The following is a 21,522-nucleotide window of genomic DNA, read 5'->3' as shown; positions in this document are numbered from 1 at the left end:
TGTAGCAGGGATAGAAATAGTGTCAGAGGCAGACCTGATGCCTGTAACTCTGAGTTTCCAACAGAGTGAAGCAGGCGCATCAGCCTATCATGTGTCCTGTTTGAGAGCCTGATAGTGATTTGGCCAATTTCAGCCAAGTCGAAACTCTGGAAATGATTTCACGAAACCCAGTCAAATTCTGCTGATAATGCCCATTGTTGATGAAAATGAACAAGATATAATTTTCAGCTGATCAAAACCATTAACTCCCTCCTTGTCTGTGAAGAAGGCTGAGTGCCGAAGAATTGATGCTTTTGAACTATAGTGTTGGAAAAGACTCTTGAGAGTCCCTTGGACTGCAGGGAGGTCCAACCAGTCCATTCTGAAGGAGATCAACCCTGGGATTTCTTTGGAGGAATGATGCTAAAGCTGAAGCTCCAGTACTTTGGCCACCTCATGTAAAGAGTTGACTCACTGGAAAAGACTGATGCTGGGAGGGATTGGGGGCAGGAGGAGAAGGGGACTGAGGATGAGATGGCTGGATGGCAGCACTGACTCAATGGACGTGAGTCTGAGTGAACTCCGGGAGTTGGTGATGGACAGGAAGGCCTGGCGTGCTGCGATTCATGGGGTTTCAAAAAGTCAGACACGACTGAGCGACTGAACTGGACTGAACTGAACTGTCAGTCACTCAGTCATGTCTGACTCTTTGAGACCTCTTGTACTGTAACCCACAGGCTCCTCTCTCCATGGAATTCTCTGGGCAAAAATACTGGAGTAGGTTGCCATTCCCTTCTCCAGGGGATCTTCCCGAACCAAGGGTCGAACCCAGGTCTCCCGGCTTGCAGGCAGATTCTTTACCATGTGAGCTGCCAGGGAAGCCCAATTCCCTCCTTAGATCTAGAAACTGGCCCTCGATTTTCACGGGGGAGTGCTCCACTCTAGCTGTGTACTCACAACTCTGAAATAGAGAGTTCCTCCCCATAGACTCATCTGTTTGACAGCTCTGAGTTCCCTTGATAAAGTCTCCATAAAGCGGGCATCTTTCCCTGAGACCTCTGAAACCTTCCACACTCGAGAAAAGAACCCCTGAATTCCAAAGTATCCCTTGCATATAGACGCCTCCGTGGGATTGTAGCTGTGGTTGCGGAACCAGCTTCCCCGTCAGCCTCCTCCTGCCCGAGGTTCTCTAGTTGATAATGAGCTCCTCGGGGGAACGGGATTTCAGAGTGTAAATTAATAATCGTTTTTCAACGATGGCATCTGACTCTTAATAACTTATCAACTACCTTGTGTGTTATCTTTAGGAATAAACTTGTCCCATAAAAGGTAAATTTACAAAAAGAAAAAAAAATGTTTGAGTCTGATGGTATGCACATAAGTAAGCAAATCAACAATTGTGGTGACCCTACTTTAAAAAAAAAATATATATATATATATATATGTATGGCTGAGTCCCTTTACTGTCCACCTGAAACTCTCACAGCTGTGAAAGTGAAAGTGAAAGTCTCTCAGTCGTGTCCGACTCTTTGTGACCGCATAGACTATACAGTCCACGGGATTCTCCAGGCCAGAAGACTGGAGTGGGTTCCCTTCCCCTTCTCCAGAGGATCCTCCCAACCCAGGGATCGAACCCAGGTCTCCCACATTGCCGGCAGATACTCTACCAGCTGAGCCACAGGGGAAGTCCTCACAGCTACACTTCAATATAAAATTAAAAGTTTAAATAAACAATACCAAAGTATAAAAAAACTAAAATAAAAAACACCATCTGTGTGGTCTAAGACAACTTGTTGAGTTTAAAAGTATTTCAGACTAACAGCTGAGTGTATGTAGGGCAGGTGTTTCTTAAATCCGAACTCACAGACGCTGACTTTGCCAAGAGAAGCTTAAGAAAGCGTTTGTGCTGTTGCTGTAGTCAGTAAGTCATGCCTGACTCTTTGCGGCCCCATGGACTGTAGCCCACCAGGCTCCTGTGTCCCTGGGATTTCCCAAGCAAGAATACTGCAGTGGGGTGCCATTTCCTTCTCCAGGGGATCTTCCTGACCCAGGGATCGAACCTGTGTCTCCTGCATTGGCAGGCAAGTTCCCTACCATTGAGCCACCAGGGAAGCCCAAGAAAGTGTTTAGTGAAACTCAAAATAGTTACAAAAACGCTGACTTATCTTAAAAAAAAAAAAGCGTTTTAGGGTTCATCCTAAATAACTCTCCGTGTTTGTTGCTGTTGTTCACTCGCTAAGTCAAATCTGACTCTTTGCGACCCGGTGGACTGCAGGACGCCAGGCTTCTCTGTCCCACACTGTCTCCTGGAGTTTGCTCCAAGTCACATCCAGAGTCGGTGATGCCATCCCACCATCTCATCCTCTGCCGCCCTCTTCTTCTGCTGGCAATGTTTCTCAGCACCTGGGTCTTTTGCAATGAGTCGGCTCTTTGCATCAAGTGGCCAAAGTACTGGAGCTTCAGCTTCAGCCTCAGTCTTTCCAATGAATATTCAGGGTGGATTGCATTGTTTTTTATAACCTGCATTTAGGGAGGTGGATAAGGCACTGGTAATAAAGCTTTTTTTTTAAATAAATAATTCAGTAGCCAGAGAGTGTGAAGACACCGCTCGCACTGCTGCTTAGGGTTTTGCTTTCTGCTTATGAAGGGCTGGAAGGCCTGACGCCCCAGGCTGAGTGACTTCACCAGGTTTGTCCTGCGGTTCCCCATTGTCGCCCTTGAAAAGAACATTCCCACAGAGCGAGCTCTAAAGACAGTAAACATCGCATGTAAAAAGAAATGACGTAACATTCGGAGCTGATAAGGGAGCTTTTCCCAGGGGCTGCGTGGGACCGAGCCCAGGAGGCCGTCTGCACTGGGTGCCTGGAAGGAAGTGTCCCCAGGGTGGTGGTCGGGGCCAAGGCAGGCTCTGCACAAAGGACCCAGAAGTGGGCAGGTCCCTCCCCGCCTCTGTGAAAATCAATCCAAGGAAGTCTGAGGCCGTGGAGCAGTTTCCTGTCCGCTGTGTGGGAAATTTAACTGAGTGCAAACGGCCACAACAATGGGACAATATATTATCATAAACAGGAAAAATAGCATCGGCCACGGAAATCAATGGCTGGAGTTCATGAGGCATTCAGAAGATTGACAAGTGAATAAATTAAAACCCAAAGGTTAGGACACTGAAAGAGAAGTTAATTTTATGTCTGCCCTGGAGCTCCCCTTTTCAGACTCAAATTAAGACTGTGTAGAATAAAATGACCATGAAGTCTTTCGATATACAGAAAAGGCTTCCTCAGACCTACATGGTCAGAAAACCAGAGAAGCTTTTATGAACGTCCCCCTGCGTGGATAGCCGTTGTCCATGAGGCGTTAACAACCTCCTCGACAGCGTGACCAAAGCCTTGTTTAATCGAGTTTCTTGCTTTAAATAAACCTGCTCTCAGCAACCAACTGTTCGTCCAGGAAGCGATGGGACCCCCCTCCCCAATACCCTGAAGAAGTTTATTCAACCAGAACGGAATGGAGCTGTGAGAGACACAGTGCTATTTAATTTAAAGAACCCAGGAAAAAGCCACACGAGAGACCTCCAAACCCCCAAATAATTACAAACAACAGAACACAGCTAACTCTAAAACAGGCTTCGGTTCCATAAACAATGATCAATCCTTTGCCATGCCACAGTGGCTTTCCTGTTTTAAAGATGTTTTTAAAAGTATGTTTGGCTTTCTTTTAATAATAAAATGACTTTAATTAGAATTCACCACTGAACCTTGGTTTTGCAAGAAAGTGTTTGACACACCAAATTCTTTCTCCTAATTACTATTAAAGACAGAGCTTTGTTCAGCAGACAAAGCAACAGGCTGAGGATTTTGAAACAGTTAATTCTAACCCAGACGTTGCAACTTTCACTCCATCTCAGTTCCCTTTCACAATTAAGCATGAACCCATGGTTTATGAACTGCAAGTTATTACAAAGCATGAAATGTCTGGTGACTGTTGCTAGCGAGCTATTCCACATATCCGACTATTCAGAAGCCATGCCTCAAGTATGTCTCGAAAAGTCTGGTTTGGCTTTCAAATATATTTTGCTACATTTTTCATTTTACTTTTTGATTTGGGGCTGAGGTGGTTTCTTTACATACTAAGGATTGCTGACAGGGTTTAACAATCTGGAAAGCTGCACCACTTAGTCTTTACAAACATAAATTAACTCAAGAATTTCTAGTCTCCTAAGAATACGCTTAAGCATGTTAAAGTAGAAAGATAACATCAACGTGCCAAATTCTGGTTTCACCTTAAAATTTTTATTATGATTTTAGGAGGATGTAGAAAGATTAAGAAATAACATCCTTCAATTTCTTTATTATTTTAAATGTAACAATCTAGTTTTTTTTGTTTGTTTGTTTTTTGTTTTTTGTTTTCCCAGAAGGAGGAGGGGAGGAAAAAAAAATCATAACGATTTATTAACCCAAGCTCACTATCCTAAACACTGACTTCAGAAGCCGGTCGAAAACAATTGAAGTGGACAGCAGAGGGCAGTATATAACAGCAGAAACAGTCTGTCTGCACAGTATATCCTATTAGTTCTAAAGACCAAAAGAAAAGAAAAATAACAGTTGTACATGGAGGAGCTTCTGACTGAAGAAACAAACATTCTGGCATCCGAGTAGATCTTAACACACAGTCAGAAGACGTGAAGGTTCCTGGAAAAGCCTCTGAATCTTGGAGATATCCCCGGAAACAGGCCCTTCATACCCCTCACTCCATTTTGTCTCTGAGGCCCAACACAGTCCTTTACTTCCTCATCTCAGCATTTGGTTTAACTGAGGCTCCATCCCTCTGAGCAGCAAAAAACGCCCAGGACTGTGATCAGCAAAGAACCCGGAGCACCGTGGATGAAAGTCCACAAGTCTGGGCAGAAGCCTGGCCGGCAACCTGGCGGCTCCATCTCCCCGACCCCCAGAAGGGCGCTGGGCCTGGTGTCTACGTGGTCCATGTGGTCCCTGAAGGACTGGTCCCAGCTGCGTTCTGAGCATCCGCCTCTTCTCTCTGCCTTTATCCTGGCCCTCGTCTGAGGTTTCCCAGCTCCATCCGCGGCCCTAGCTTCTAGCCCACTCTGAGTGATGGGCGAAGCTGCCAAGGTCCTCACGCCAAGCTGATCTCCATTTGGTCCTCTGGGTCCTCTGCATCTTTTAATAGTCATTGAAATTAAAAATAGCACGTGCTTTCCTTTGCAGCCCAGGCGTGGGCCCTCCTGTCTCCTCCTTCCCTGGGGCCAAGGCCAGACTTTCTGGGTTCCCCTCCCATGGGAGCCCCGCCCTTCCCTCGACCTCTCCTCACCCCTACCATCACCACCACCCCCCACCCCCACCCCAGCCTCAGATCTGTAGAACTGAATTAATAATCATAATAGCTCCTGGGCACTGAGGTTTCCCCTCTTCTCCTGTGACGACCCCAGCAACCCCTCCCCAACAGAGCTGCTTACTCCCCTGATCATACATCTAGCCTTTCTTATTGCTCGCCTTTCCCCCAGCCCTTTGGTCTTTTCTTTAGGAAAGCAAAATGCAGGACAAAGACAAAGGCTGACTATTAAAATAACAAGAAGAAGGATGAACCTGCTACTCAGGGTCGGAACCAAAATCACACAGGGCTTGCAGAACCCCCGGAACTCCCATCAATCAAGTCACCTGAATGAGTTAAGACCTTGGCAACTTAAGTGATGAGTGGGATCCCTTTTTAAAATTCATTGTATTATAAAAAGGAGGAGAAAGAAAAAAGCCACTTTAGTTCCTAAGCAGCCGCATCTGCTGCTGGAATCACCATGAACTTAAGCGTTTAACTCAAAGGTGTTTCCTTTCCTCTCAAGACAATTTATCACATTTCACTTCAAACGTGGAACTTGAGTTTGCTGGATGACGTGAAATACACTCAGTAACTTTCAAATATGTAGGTTTCAAATATTCTCAATTAGAAAAGAAGGAATATAGGATTTCATCGTTTTCAAAGAAACATGTGTTGCCTTCCCAGATATTCACATTTAGTTGTTTTTTTTTTTTTTTCATTTACTTTTTAACATTGGCACTCAGGCTCTTTGATGTGGTGCAGAGACTGCTCTAGTTGCGGGGCATGGACTGTGGGTGGGGAGCCCAGTATTTGCAGCCTGGGCTCTCTAGCTGTGGCCCCAAAGCAGGCAGGATCTTGGTTCCCCGACCAGGGATCAAACCCACATCCCCTGCACTGGAAGGTGGATTCCTAACCACTGGACCTCCAGGGAAATCCCCGCGTTTAATTTTAAAGGAAAGACTGTTTTGAAAAACTAAACAACAATCGTATGATCCCCAAGGGTGATACGAATTTGGATATTTCCCTCCACGTCGCCGCCCACTTCACATCTCAGCTGGACTTACCAAGTCTCAGCAGGAAGTTTTAACTCCGGAAAAGGAGATACCACGGTCTGCCCCATAAACAAACCCAGCCTTTGGAAGAAAATCCTCCATGGACATGGCATTGCTTCTCTCTTCGCCACGATGAAGAGCCTTAAATTTGCATTCACCTGAGTCCAGCGTGATTTTGAAAATCAGTAGATCACTATCAACAGTTTCTACTCTGGTCAAAATTCAGAGAGCTGGTTATTTTAAAGTTTTAGGAAACTTCAGCCCTTTAATGGTTTTTATCCATCTCAGTGCAAACATGCTGGTTCTCAATACTGAGCCTGCAATGTATGGGTGGGGCTTGGGGAGCGTTCGGATGCTCCCTCAGAACTGACCCTACGGCCAGCCTCCGAGGAATCCCATCAACAGAGTCTTCAGCCAAGTCTTCAGTCTTCCCATCAACAGGCAAGCCTTCATCCTTCCTTTTCAAAATGCCCCAGTGACAGAGGAGAACTTCTCTTGAAAGGTCTTTTCCATTTCTAGGCAGAATAATGCACGACAATTCATCCTTATATTAATTAAGCCCAACTGTGCTCGTAAATTCTATTCATTGAGCTTAATCCTAACTTCTGGGCACACATTGGGGAAAAAGTCCACATATTCTCCCATCATATTTGAGTAAATCTCTCATGTTTCTTGAAAATCCTCTGGGTTCAACAGTACTGGCTCCTTCTGAGGTTTTCCCTACAGCATCTGAGCAAAGCCCTTCCACCCCAGTCTCATTTCTCAGGATCTGTGTTTGTATTAATAACTCGCAGTCGGGGAACTGAACAGTCTTCTGGGTGTGGACTGACCAGCACCTTATGAGACGTCTTCTTTTTCTTTATCAGTAATTCTCAAACTTCTGTGTGTCCAAGCATTACCTGAGGAACTTGTTAAAAACGGACATTTCCAAGCCTTCTTTCTGGACATTCAGGTTTCTAGGGGCCCAGGAAGCTGCATTTGATAAGAAGGTATTCCTGAGCCCACATGTTGAGAACCATTTTCTTGGAGCGTGTGTGTGCTCATTCAGTCATGTCTGACTCTTTGCAACCCCAGGAACTCTAGCGCTCCAAGCTCCTCTGTCCACGGGATTTTCCAGGCAAGAAGTCTGGAATGGGGTGCCATTTCCTCCTCCAGAGGATCTTCCCAACCCAGGGATGGAAACTGAATCTCCTGTGTTGGCAGGCGGGTTCTTTATCCCTGAGCCACCACGGGAGCCCCATTTTGATATTACAGTCGACCTAAACTATAAGTCTTCTACAGGAACCCCTATCAGAGTCCCCTGTGCTACAACTGTATACGTTTTAAGGCTGAAATTCATGAAAATGCATTTATCCCTATGTAGTGTTGCCAGATAAAACACAGGAAGCCCAGTTAGATTTAAATTTCAGACAAACAACAAATTGTTTCTTATTGGGATATATATTAAGAGAATTCATTGTCTATCTGAAATTCAGATTTAACTGGGTATCCTGTATTCTTGTTTACTAACCCCATGAAACTTATTCTGGTTTAGATCTGCTTTGTGTTGTTTTTCTTGTCATGCCTTTGTGATCACTTTGGATTCTAATTCTGTCCTCAAAATGTTTAGTTCTCAAAAATAGTCTCCTGTTTCTGACCATCAAGTTGCTCTCCCTGTTTATGTGAATTCCAAGGGATGGGATCAGAGTTGACATCTGACCCCACCCATAGAGAAAGTAGATTCCTCTCATACAGTGGTTAAGTACAAATATCCATTTTTCTTCATCATTCCCAACCTTCTCCAAGGTCCAAGGCGACTTGTTTGTTTCCAGCTACAGCACAAATAAGGACTTCCCTAGCGGCACAGACGGTAGAAGCATCTGCCTACAATGCGGGAGACCCGGGTTCGATCCCTGGGTTGGGAAGATCCCCTGGAGAAGGAAATGGCGATCCACTCCAGTATTGTTGCCTGGAAAATCTCATGAACAGAGGAGCCTGGCAGGCTGCAGTCCATGGGGTTGCAAAGAGTCGGACACGACTGAGCAACTCCACTTTCACTTCCATAGCATAAATAAAAGCACACTCAGCTTAGACTCAGACTCCTGAGTTCACACAGTGGTGCCCCCATTTGAGAGCTGTGCCACCTCGGGCAATTCATAGACTTCTCTGAACCTCCATCTCTTCACTTGTAAATGGGGCTACTTAGGGTGATGATGAGAGATGGTACAGAGGAAAGTTTCAAGCCGGGTGCTTAATAATTGATAATTCCTCAAAAATAATTCTTCATTCATGAATTTTTAAACTAGTTATGGAAGCTTTAAGCCCAGATTGGCAGAAATAAGTGCATGCATCAATTCCCATTTGTCTTAAAGTCTGTCAGAAGTATAAAAAGAAAAAGCTATAACTATAAAGAAAAAAATAGGGGTGAGTTTGAGATTAGCAGATGCAGACCATTATATATAGACTGGGTGAACAACAAGTTCCTCCTGTATAGCACAAGGAACTATATTTATTATCTTGTCTTTAAACCATGATGGAAAAGAATTTTTTAAATGTGTGAAGTGAAGTCGCTCAGTCGTGTCCGACTCTTTGCGACCCCATGGACTGCAGCCTACCAGGCTCCTCCGTCCATGGGATTTTCCAGCAAGAATACTGGAGTGGGTTGCCATTTCCTTCGCCAGAAGATCTTCCCCACCCAGGGATCGAACCCAGGTCTCCCGCACTGTAGGCAGACGCTTTACCATCCGAGCCACCAATTGAATAACTTTGCTGGACAGCAGAAATTAACACAACCTTATAAATCAACTATACGTCAATTATTTTTTAAAGCCAAGAAGAGAAGAGAGGACACCATCATCCGATGTGTGTGATGAATGAGTTCCTGGAGAACAGAAAGCCAAGCCTCTGGGCACATGAATCCAAACCAGGAAGGCAGCTGGAAAGATGTTCCTCTCTGAAGGGCCCCGGAAATGGGGCTGTGGTGCGTTCACACTGAGGGAGGGCGTGGCCCAGGAAAAAACCGGCAGGTACAGGGGAGAAGGAGCCACGGAAACGAGCACCGTGTGGCGAACAACAGAGAACCACGCGAATACTTACTTTCACCGAAGATCCACCAGGCGCAGGACACCGGGGCGGGGGCGGGGGGTGGCATGGCATCAGGAAAACAACAGCAAACGGAAAGACAAGTGGGCGCTGGCGTCCGGAGCCTGGCTCTGCGGGTTCTGACATCGCCTTGGAGGTGGCGGGAGAAGCTTGCTGCTGAGGGCAGCTTCTCTGCCCGTTCACGCTCCAGAGAAGCCAGGAACCAGGCTGTACCCACATTCCAGGGGGCCCAGCTAGTCCACCCCACCGGAAGGAAGAGCCTGAATGTGTCCATCGAGGGGGGCTTTCTCACATTGCAGCAGAGAACCCCACCCAGCTCCCAAGCCTGCCGTCCTAAAAGGAAGCCAAGCACGCTGGAGGAGCCTCAGTACGAAACGTAAGAGGGAGCAAAAGCCAACGGTAGAACTGAACCCAGAAAGACACACAGTTCAGACAATCTAGAGAACTCAGAATTGCATGGGTCATCACCCACCCTTCCCCTTAGGGACTGATCCGAGACGTCACACAAGAGAAGGCAGTGGTTGGTCTCAACAGACTCTGATTTAAGCGGATTCTGAACTTGGTGTGTCTTTCTTAGTGTGAGCTGCTCAGTCGTGTCCGACGCTTTGCGACCCCATGGACTGTAGCCCACCAGGCTCCTGTGCCCTTGGGATTCTCCAGCTCCCAAATTTGTGAAGGGCTAAGTAATGAGTTCTTTTTTAATTTAATTTTTATTTTCTATTAGAATATCATTGATTTACAATGTTGTGTTTAGTCTCAGGTGTACAGAAGGGTGATTTAATTATACATATATCCATCCTCTTTTCAGATTCTTTTCCCATGTATGTTATTACAGAATATTGAGTAGAGTTTCCTGTTCTATACAGTAGGTCCTTGTTGATAATCTATTTTATACAGAGTTATATGTCAGTTATGTTATGCATATGTGTGTGTGTGTGTATATATATATATATAACATGTGTATCTTAATCCCAAACCCTTAATTTATCCTTCCCGTGAGGTTTTATAATACAAGATTAAGTAAAATAATTATGGAGAAAAAGGACATAGAAAGGGCTCAGATTGGGCAGGGGGGAGTCAACTGAAGAAATCAGTGGTTTAAACTGTGCAAGACAAACAAAAGAGGTGACATCAAAATACTCAATTTCCAGAGAAGAATAGAGGCTTTCTGTTCAACTGAGAGCAGCAAGTAAGCTGTTACTTTAAACGATGGCCGAAAACTAACGGGAAGGTCCAAGGTGGTTTGGGGAAGGGAGGACTGTGTGAGAGGTGATAACGTTTGCCCCTGGCGCTTATTTCATTTGAATTCTCATCCAGTGGTACCAGTGATTTAAAATTAAGACAGTGACATAAAGATGACCACAGAAACAATAATTTGTTTCAAATATGTCCTACCAAGAAACTCAAAGTCAAAAGTGATTGGAAGATTAGAAAGCCTGGGGTGGCGGGGAGGGGCGGAGAAGAGGGAACAGACTCAAGAAACCAGGCAGGATTTAGTTGCCCGGAGGTATCTTTGTCGACAGGACTTTTCCAGAAGAGCGCTATTTTCTCGGCATTATGCTTGAGGAAATTAGCCAACATCCAAACAGTAGAACCAGGAAGCAATGAGCGGAGGCCGCAGCAGCGGCTGTGAGGGCTGCAAACCCCATAAATAACCACCCCCCACCCCCACCGCGCCATTAGCCTGACAGCGGAGGTGATGAGCACAGGTTACTCTGACGAATAGACGCACACGCCAGACACGCTGAATGGGTTCCAGAATATATCATCAGGGGACCCCAGCTGACCCTGGAGACGAGGGACAGCAGAGCGTGCAGCACAAATCATGAGATGGAGTGTAATTAAAGCGAACGGTCCCCGGCGTCAGAGGGCTCAGGGGAGGAGGAGAAGACCAAGGAAGAGAGGACAGCGCACTTTGGGGACGCGCGGAGGTCACAGCAGACAATACAAGGACGCGGGAAAGAGGGGACTCGAATTATGATGCTGAGCGAATCGATTCTTAGTTACGCAGGGATGGAGATAAATGCTCCAACCAAGATGTATAATTACCGGCTTTGCGAGCAACAAACGGTAGCGATTGTCAGGACTTATCTTAAGGAAAACGAGAATCTGTAAATATACATCACACCAAATCAGAAAAAAGAAATTATATATATTTTTCATGCAATAAACATAACGGAACGCCAACTACATGCCAGAATTCAAAGGCAAATATGAGACCCCGAGGAGTTTGTGACCCAGATGAGGAGAGGAAACCATGAACAGGCTGGGTGATTTCATGATGTAGGAGCCCTGTGTGCATTTAGGCCAGGGCAGACATGTCCCCGTGGAAGGGTTATGACGGGGGAGCGTTTCCATGAATGTGTGTGATTTTAAAAGGTGCTTACAGAGCGATGAGGGGGAGGGCATCACAAGGAAGGAAGGAAGGCGCAGGAAGAGGGTCATGGCGAGACCTAGAGCAGTCAGCACCCACCCCTGGGTCTGTCTGGGGAGAGGACACAGTTCCCAGGGTCAGGAGCTGGCAGGGCGGTGGGCGGCTAAGATAAGATGCAGAAGACTAGGTTCTGGTCGGTCCTGGGAGAACTTGTGTTCGAACAGAGAAGAGAGATCTTTGTCTCCAGTGGGTGGAGCCCATCAGGGTTTCAGCGGGGCGCTCTGGTCTCAGAGTGATGGTCTGGTGGAGGTGGGCAGACTGGGCGGAAGCAAGACTGAGGGTGGCGAGGTCTCTGTCTCCAGATGCAGATGGTGAAGACAGGAAGCACCGACACTTTCAGAGTTCCTCTACTGACGTTGTCATGGGAACAGCTACAAATTGCCCATCGCTTCCCGCGTGCAGACGGCTTTACCTGCGAAGTTCCCTCGCTGACTCCTTGTAACCATCAAAGTTTTCCCTGTTCCAGGTGTGGAATTCTCCCTACAGCTCAGAAAAGGCGAACAACCTGCCAGACTCTTACAGGTCTTTACCCCAGAGCGACTCTAAATCCTGCCTCTTGACACCACGTGCTTCCGAGAATTTTTTTCCTAAACATTTGTAAAACTTATAAATCTGAAAGTTTGTAAATAGACTTAGTGTGGTGAGGAAAGCACTCCTGCACTTCCCATCACTTCCAGCCAGTGTCTCAGACTGGACCACAAAGCACTTCTTTCTGAAGGAGTGTCTTGAACTGACCCTTTCTGCCGCACGTATAACGGGGTTTGCCCACACTTCCCCTCTAGGCTGGAGCTTCTGAAGGCAGGGTGCCCTGGATCTCTCAACCCCCAGGTCTCAGTAAGTGCCCTGCACACAGTAGACTCGATTACTGGTTGAGTGAATGAAGGAGTCTCCTGAGTGGCTTTTCAGCCTGTAAAAGGGCTGTAATGGCCATCTTAGAGCCGAGGTGGTGATGGTAAATCTCAGGACTTAGTGTCCCCTCATCAAAGGACTGGCTTTCCCAGGGGATGACGGCAGATTCTCTCTTCATCGGAGTGGGCTGATTACCAAGCTTTTAACTAGTGAGTGAGAAAAATAAACCAGTACAGAGCTGTACTCATTAATCCTTTAGTCACGGTGGAATCGACAAATAGGCTGTAAGTCAAAGAATACTACAGACAATGCATTTAAAGAGTAAGATATGTTTAATGTTTAAGAAAACTGTCAATTTTGTATACACATCGCTATATATAAAAAAGGGGACTTTAGTACACACTACTGTATTTTAAATGGCTAACCAGCAAAGGCCTGCTGTATCACATGCGGAGCTCTGCTCAGGGTTATATACCAGCCTGGACGGGAGGAGGGTTTGGGAAAGAAAGGATGCCGGTATGTGTATGGCTGAGTCCCTTCGCTTGCACACCCAAAACTACCACAACATTGTTAATCGACTGTACCCCAATACAGAATTAAAAGTTCACAAGAAAAAAAAAAGAAAAATGGCCATTGTTCAGCCTTGACTTAATCACACAGCTTAATGTAATCACTGCATTTTCCCATCCTTTGTTAGAAAGTGATTCCCTCATCAGTCATCAAGTTCAATTTTAGGGTCCTCTCCTCTCCAGGGCTTACATGCCTCTTAGGAACCTCAGCTGTGGGCCAACTCCTCACCTCAGGCTTCTCCAGCTCCTTCCACCTGCTAAGGAAGGTGCTTCCTACACGTTGCCCACCTCGATCCACTTAGCTATTGGAGCCACTTGTGCTAAATAAATGTAGGTCTCCCAGCGAGCCTGTCCTTATCATTCTAGAAAGTGCTGTCTCTTCTCTCTGGTCTCTTGGCTACACTCTTCACTGTGGACCGGCCAGGCAGGAAGCATTAAGGTAACAAGAAACCTGTCTGCTTTTATCTCTGAGTTCAGAAGGCCCTCCACACCTGAGTGCCTCCAAGGATTTTCCTTACGGCTGCTTTTTCCTCTCTTCTCCTTTTCAAAACAACTCTCTCCAAGTTTTATTCCTTTCTGATTAAATCTTTACTCTGTAAACCATGACTTTCCTTACTAGCTCCCTTATCATCTTCAAGTCTTTACATCCTTAGTGAAAAGGATTCTGTCATTTAACACAGAATGTAAGTTTTTAAAACAATCCTAAAAAAGATCCAAAACAGGGGTTTTAATGGGGTTTTCTCTTAATCATCTGTCTCTTGGTGGTGCCTTAGTTGCTCAGTCATGTCCGACTCTTGCGACCCCGTGGACTGTAGCCTGCCAGGCTCCTCTGTCCATGGGACTCTTCAGTGGTTTGCCATTTCCTACTCCAGGGGATCTTTCTGACCCAGGGATTGAACCCAGGTCTCGTGCATTGCAGGCGGGTTCTTTACTTACTGTATGAGCCACCTGGGAAACCTATCTCTTACGTAAATAAGATTCCTACCCTTCACCCAATAAAGCGGATCTATTTCAAATGAGGTCAACTGCATCTCTAAATACAATTTCCCAGCAGATGGAGGGGAATTAGTACCACTCAAATGAAGAGCCTAGAGTCCTAACCTGGGGAGGCTGTTTTTGCTAGAAAGCTGTGTGCTCAGTGTAGGAGCAATGAGTCTAACTTCCTTAAGAATCTGAACCATAAATAACGCACGCAGCAAGAGTGTAGCAAGACATCACGGTTTATCTTTTTTTTTTCCTTCTTATCCCACTTAGCAAGACAAAGGTGAGGGAAATGATGATTGATGATGACAAAGGAGCCTAATAGCAGAACGAACTGTCATCAGAAGGACATTATTTACCACCCTCCAGGAGCATGCTTGCCAATCCCTTCCACAAAAGAGCAACTACTTCTATTACCATCTTCTTGGGTCTATTCCTCACCCAGGACCCATTCCAAATGCTGGAGTTTAGTAAGCAGTGTTTATGCCCCAAGGACTCGAAAGGCCCTGGACTTAATGATACCACCTCATTCAGGAATGCCAACTCCATGCAACCAATCAAAAGAAAGCGGGCCTGCGGGCCTTCCCGGAGAGCCTGGTGTCTCGCCCCAGCTTCCCCTACTCGCATCCCCTCCGGATGCTCTGCTGTCTCCTGCAGACCCTCTCCCAGGATGGCTGAGTGCTCCAGGAAATGCCCAGGGCAACCCTGTGAGCTCCAACTCACAGAGCAAGCGAGAATAGCACCTTTAGTAGCCACATTCAAGGGCTTCAGGGTAGCTCAGCAGCAAAGAATCCACCCGCAATGCAGGACACTACAGGTTCAACCCCTGGGTCAGGACGATCCCCTGGAGGAGGAAATGGCAACCTACTCCAATATTCTTGCCTGGAGAATCCCATGGACAGAGGGGCCTGGTGGGCTACAGTCCCTCGGGTCGCAAAGAGTCAGACACGGCTGAGTGACTAACACACACACAAGATGAATATGAAGAAAATTCAGAACAATACCAAGACCAAATGCTGTTTAGTGTTAGTCATTAACTGATTTTAAATTGGTGGAGTCTGCAGGTTTAAACCAGAGCTGAGCATGGGAGTCATTGCATATCCCAATTAAAATGTAATCCATCCCACTTTCAGGGTTTGGACTTGAAGCCCAGTGTGACCAAGAGACTATAAAAAAGGTTCAATCTGTCTCTTGTCATTTGGAGAAAAACTGCCCTGGATGTCCACCTCTCCAGATCTCATACTGCAACCAAAATCTCTGAACACACAAACTCAGTCAGTAAATGATGTAACCCAACTTACTTGGGATAGAAAATTGTTTCCATAAAAGATAAATAGATGACTATAAATAACCCAGAAAGGTTTAGAATCAAGTATATTGGTGATATAAATCAAATTCATTGCATGAAGACTTATGTGTTAAGTTTGGGAACAATAGTTTGTATATTTGATGTGTAGTGTGCTAATAATGTTTAAGAAAATTTGACATCCTAGAGAATCCAGAAGATTAGCCATGGTATTAAAATTTCTAATGTGATTAAGTGATTAATTTAGACTTAATTTTAAGTTGAATTTTTTAAGTTGAAAGTGAAAAGATAATTTTACCAAGTTTGAAAATAATATTAGAATATGTAAAACCAACTATAGTCACCATATTTTCTTTAATAAACATTCAGTTTGTCCACATGTGTTATATTATACGGGCTTCCCATGTGGCTCAGTGGTAAAGAATCTGCCTGCAAAGCTGGTGACTCAGGTTCGATCCCTGGGTCAGAAAGATCCCCTGGAGAAGGGAATGGCAACCTACTCCAGTATTCTTGTCTAGAGAATCCCATGGATAGAGGAGCCCGGTGGGCTACCGTGTGTGGAGTCGCAAAGAGTCGGACATGACTGAGCAACTATCACTTCATTTTAAGTATAGAAAATATTTGGCATTTAAGATAAAATTTTGAAGCATTTCAACATCAAATGGAAATACCCATACCCTTTCTCTAGGTAATGTTTGCTTCTCTCCACATGTTTATTCCCTTTTTTAAGAAGTTTTACATACAACGGTGTGGAGATATGTCACTTAAACCAATTCTCCAGCCCTATCAGTGAAGAAACAGGAATGGAGAAATTCAGTGATTTGCTCAAACTACAAAGGTATTTAGGTACAACTCCAACAAGAGACTCCATGACCCCCAGCATTATCAGTGTGGTTTATTGTTTAATGAGGTGATGTCATTTCCTGGGACATGTCACTGATAGTATCTTAGACTGAACACAATAGTTGGTTCTCACTTTTCCAGACAAAGAGGAAGTATTTAAGTTACCCCCAACTTTACAGCTGAGAACATTCCTCTTCCTGGTTATGAACATTCTCTCCTTTGTAATAAAAAATACATAATAAAAAAGGTACAACCCCAACCAAACTCCATCGGCTTCTTTCCTAAAACCATTGGAAAATCCCATTGACCTGAACAATGTTTTGTTCCAACTACAACTTACTCATTACTTAGAGTTTCTTAATGTCTAATATCCTATGTTTAATATCACAACTGTAACGAGTAGCTAACTCCATACGAGAATTTATGACGTGCTGAAAGCCCTGAACAATCCTCCTCAGACCTACTGGAGAAGGATCTTATTCTGTGACAACACTGATTACTTTATCTCTGCTACAAGCAGAAATCGAGGTCCTGTTCTGAAGTGTTAACATTTCTCTAGGGGTGGATGGAAAACGACTTAGGAAGGGAAGTGATCTGGCTTGCTGTCCACAAAGCACCCGGAGCCTTGGCAGAGTGGTATTGTGCCGATGCAAAGCTATTATTCTATAAAAGCATTCAGAGGATAATATTAGCCAGAACTGTATTAAATATTAATGCAAATGGTGGCTAAGAGCTTTAAGGAAGAATTGTAGAAGTCAATAATACATGGAGTAAAGGTGTACGAAGATCGCGAATTCTAACTGTGCGAGCCACGCAAAGCCAGCAAACTGAGGGCTGACAACGAATTGTCGGAAGTTGCACTGTTCGTCTTTAACTCTTTCAACTCAAAAAATTAAATTATAAAACTAAGGTGGTCAAACACTTTTCAATCAGCATTGAAAATCGGACGTAAGCTCAATTTACTTTATTTCCATAGGTGAAGGCTTTTTTTTTTTTTCAGTTGGAGGCTAATTACTTTATAATATTGTGGTGGTTTTGATATGGCGACTTGGCCAGGTGAAAACACAATTCTCAGTTACTCAGTCAGACGCGGGTGCTAGAGATGTTGTGGGTGTGATTAGAATCCCTAATCAGTTGTCTTTAAGTCAATCGAAGGGAGATGATGCTAGATGGCCCTGACCTTATTAAGTGAGATTCTTTTAGGGCTTCACTGAGCTTGAAGACTGTGCTTTTTAACTCATTCTCATGGGTAGCAGTCTGTGCAGCACACTCATCGTCTCGTTCTGACTCCTGACTTACAGACTGTGGGCTCGCTTACACAGCTCCCGTAACGCTGTAGGCCAACTCTGCAATAAATGGAAATATCTGCCTGTTCTCTCTCTCACTCTCTCTCTCTTCTACTGGTTCTGCTTCTCTTACCGCAGCCTAATACACGGTGTTTTCAATAAACAGGCATGTAGGTTGTTGGATTTTCTTGGGTGGAAGAATGTACTCTAAGCTATATAGTTTTAATTTGCAACAATAATGGATAAAGGTAAACAATTGTTTAATTTTGCTACCATTGTAGATAACAATCTGCCACTGATTTTAGGATATCACTACTCAAGATGGATGAGCTTTTCAAATGTACTCCAAATGGATTTCAAGTGAAATTCCAAACATAATGAATTATTGGGTCCTACAAATAAATGCTTGAATAATTAGGGTTAAAGAAAAGTTTGCACATTTAGTATGGACCAAAAAAGGGCTCTCAGCACCTTGTATTCTTAATGCCTCATTTCCTCCATCCATTATAGGAAAACTGCAGTTGAGCACACACACAGCCTGGCAGAGCAACACAAAATGTAAAATTGGGATCATCTTTCCAAAAGTCTTAGAAATACTGAAACTTTTAAAAAGAAATTATAGTTTAGTTCAAAGTCATTTCACCTGGTTGTAATAATTATCTGCTCTATTTCTCTTAAGCAGTTTTGGTATCTTAACAGATGCCATGCATGTTTTATTAACCCCCTTTTAAGAAGTGAAAAACCAGAATATTTTAAATGATATTTCAAAAAGCAGCTAAATTAATTATATCTTCTAACTTCATTCCTAGTCAAAATTCCCCAAACAATAATGTCTCAAAATTAAAAAGCACCAGAAAAAGGCAAATTCTAACACATTTATAGAACAGAATATTTATACAGTCACTGAAAATTATAAAGTAATTCAGCTCAGTTCAGGCTCTCAGTCATGTCTGACTCTCTTCGACCTCATGGACTGCAGCACGCCAGGCTTCCCTGTCCATCACCAACTCTTGGAGCCTACTCAAACTCATATCCATCATGTTGGTGATGCCATCCAATCATCTTATCCTCTCATCTCATCCCATCTCATCTAGTGAATGGGAAAAAGTTATATATAATCAATAAAATCAGGATAAAGGATTCCATATATAACCCGATTTATAAAACATGTAGGAAAAAATATTGGGGAAAATGTCCACAAAATCTAAAAAATATTTATCTCTTAAATTGTGGAGTTATAGGAGTTTTTTTTTCCTTCTAGATTTCTATAGTATTATGTATTATTGTACACTTAAAATGGTCTATGAAAAATGAATCAGTTGCTTTAATGGTTTCTCATCTGCTAATACTGGCAACATTTTGATATTAAAGTGGTGAAACACTTCCCCTGGGGGCATACGATGCTGTGAGGATGGGAGCTGCCCACATCCCGTGATGAGCTCCCAATGACCTACGTGCCAGGGGCTCCTGCCATGGATCAGAGCTGGCCAGCGCCTGAGGCTAAACTGTGCGCTGACCACGCACAAAGCTTCTGGTTAGCTTTCGGTGCCTTCAGTCTTTTTGTGACTACGTTTATCAATACAGCATGATTTAGTAGGAAAGCCAAGACTATATTAAAGTCTTGGTAATGTACACACACACACACACACACTAAACAGGTGTGAAGTCTTCATAGACTGAAGAATTTGCTTTACTTTTGGAGATTAAATTCATCATCTTCGCCTGCCTGCTTCACACACTGCCCTGTTCTCACAATCACATTCTCTGCCTGTTCTCAAACAGATGTTTTGATTTCCGTTTTCCTTTCATTATATTTACTACTTTTCTCCCTCCGGGACTGTGGTTCCCTCTGTCAAGGGGCTTTGCTCTCTCATCTTAAGTTCTCTTTTGCCAGAATTATCTTTCTAATTAGAGATGAACAGATGGACAGAAAGCACAAGAAAGAGTTGAAAACAAGGGATATTTAAATCAAGAACTAGGAACTGACCCCAGTAATTTTGTGTCAGAAGAGTTCCCCTGCTTTCCTTCTGCGTTCATGTTCCCTGCATATGGTGGGAGGCGGGGGTGCGTGGATCGAAGACCCTTAACTTCAAAGACTGTATATCCCAGGCTGGGTTTCAGGCCAGACTCTCTCTTTAGGATTTCAGCTTATGTAACAACTAGTTCTGTCAGCACTTTAAAAAGCAAAGCATAGAGGGTGATGCTCCAGCCTTTGGCTTGCCTGGAGAAAATATTTGGGAGTGTGTGCATAGTTCCGTGGAGAACCATTCTGATCTGGAGGCAGAGAAAAGAAATTTTCCTTTCACCAAAACCTCCGAAAGGCTTTCCTCTGCTTGTTGATAAGAAATCAGGACTCTACATCCAGATCAGATAACCAGATATAATTTCTTCACCATCAGATTCATCATACTGAACGTTAGCTTGTTATCTAGCATAATGATAAAGAAAGCAACCAAACTGATGACAAGTATTTTTAATAATAAAGACCTGACCTTCTACATTACAAATATATAATTGTCATATATCAAGGAAACAGAAATAGGTTTGGGGGAATATTGAAAGAATCACATTGGAGTAACAACGAATAACTTGGAAGTTACGCTACTTGGGTAGAAAGCCACACGCACACACTAGATTATTTGCTTAAGTTTTAACTGAAACTGGGGCTGTTACAGTTTCGGTCAGGATGACAAACTAGCTGGGGACGGGCGGCTACCAGCTCTGCCCCCAGGACTTCACTCTGGAGATCCGGAGAGGTGAGAGGAAGTTAATGGATGTGAGACATGGGCATCAGAGCTGTTTGACAGCCCTGGGGAGAGTGGTGCTTCCTGGGGAGTGGGGGAGAGTGATGGGCCAGAACAGACACTGTCAGGAGTGGGAATGGGGGCTGGTTGAGGGAAAGCATTTTCTTTGCAGTATTTCCTTTTTGAGTCCTAATCCAGGGCAGATAGATTATGGCTGCCCATCAAGTTAAAGGCTTTGGAAGGAAGGAGAAGCTCATCTAACAGGCAGTCACTAAGTCGTGTGCAACTCTTTGCAACCCCATGGACTGCAGTCCACCAGGCTCCTCTGCACATGGAATTTTCCAGGTAAGAATACTGGAGTGGGTCACCATTTCCTCCTCCAGGGGATCTTCCCAACCCAGAGACTGAACCCCCAACTCTTGCATCTCTCGCACTGGCAGGCGGGGCTCTTTACCCCTGAGCCTCCTGGGAACCCCACTGAGGAAGATGCTCCAGACAAACGTAAACCAAAAGAAAGCCACGGTAGCAATTTTAATAGCACATAAAGTAAAAATTCAAGGTGAAAATTCTGTAACTGGCATTATGTAACAAAATGATAGATCTTAGAATTTTATTCTTATAAACATTTACTGACCTAACATTATTGCCTCATAATATATAAGGGCCCCACTGACAAAAGCACAAGAAGAATGAGAAGATTTAAAAAAAAAAAAAATTAGTCCTGCTCATGGGGAAAGGAAAGTATATTAAACTTCACTGGGAGACTAACATTATTTATAAGCCCAGTACAAATCCAGATATTTGACAACATAACATATTGGTCAGGCCATGGGGAAATACATACATTTAGCACTGCCAATGGGAATGCAAAGTTACTCAGCACTCAGGAGAAGAGTCTGCTTCTACCTAGAAAAGTTCCAAAGGAATTAACTCTTTGACTCAGCAGCCTTACTTCTTAAAATTGATCTCAAACATACATGAACACAAGTAAAAAATGAGATTTCTGCAGAAAGTATTTATTTCCAAAAACAAAAGCTTAGGAACAACCCAAATGACCACCAACAGCAAACTAG

The sequence above is a fragment of the Oryx dammah genome, unplaced genomic scaffold, assembly GCF_014754425.2.
Source record: "Oryx dammah isolate SB20612 unplaced genomic scaffold, SCBI_Odam_1.1 HiC_scaffold_24, whole genome shotgun sequence".
Lineage (NCBI taxonomy): Eukaryota > Metazoa > Chordata > Mammalia > Artiodactyla > Bovidae > Oryx > Oryx dammah.
This window is presented reverse-complemented; position numbering follows the sequence as displayed.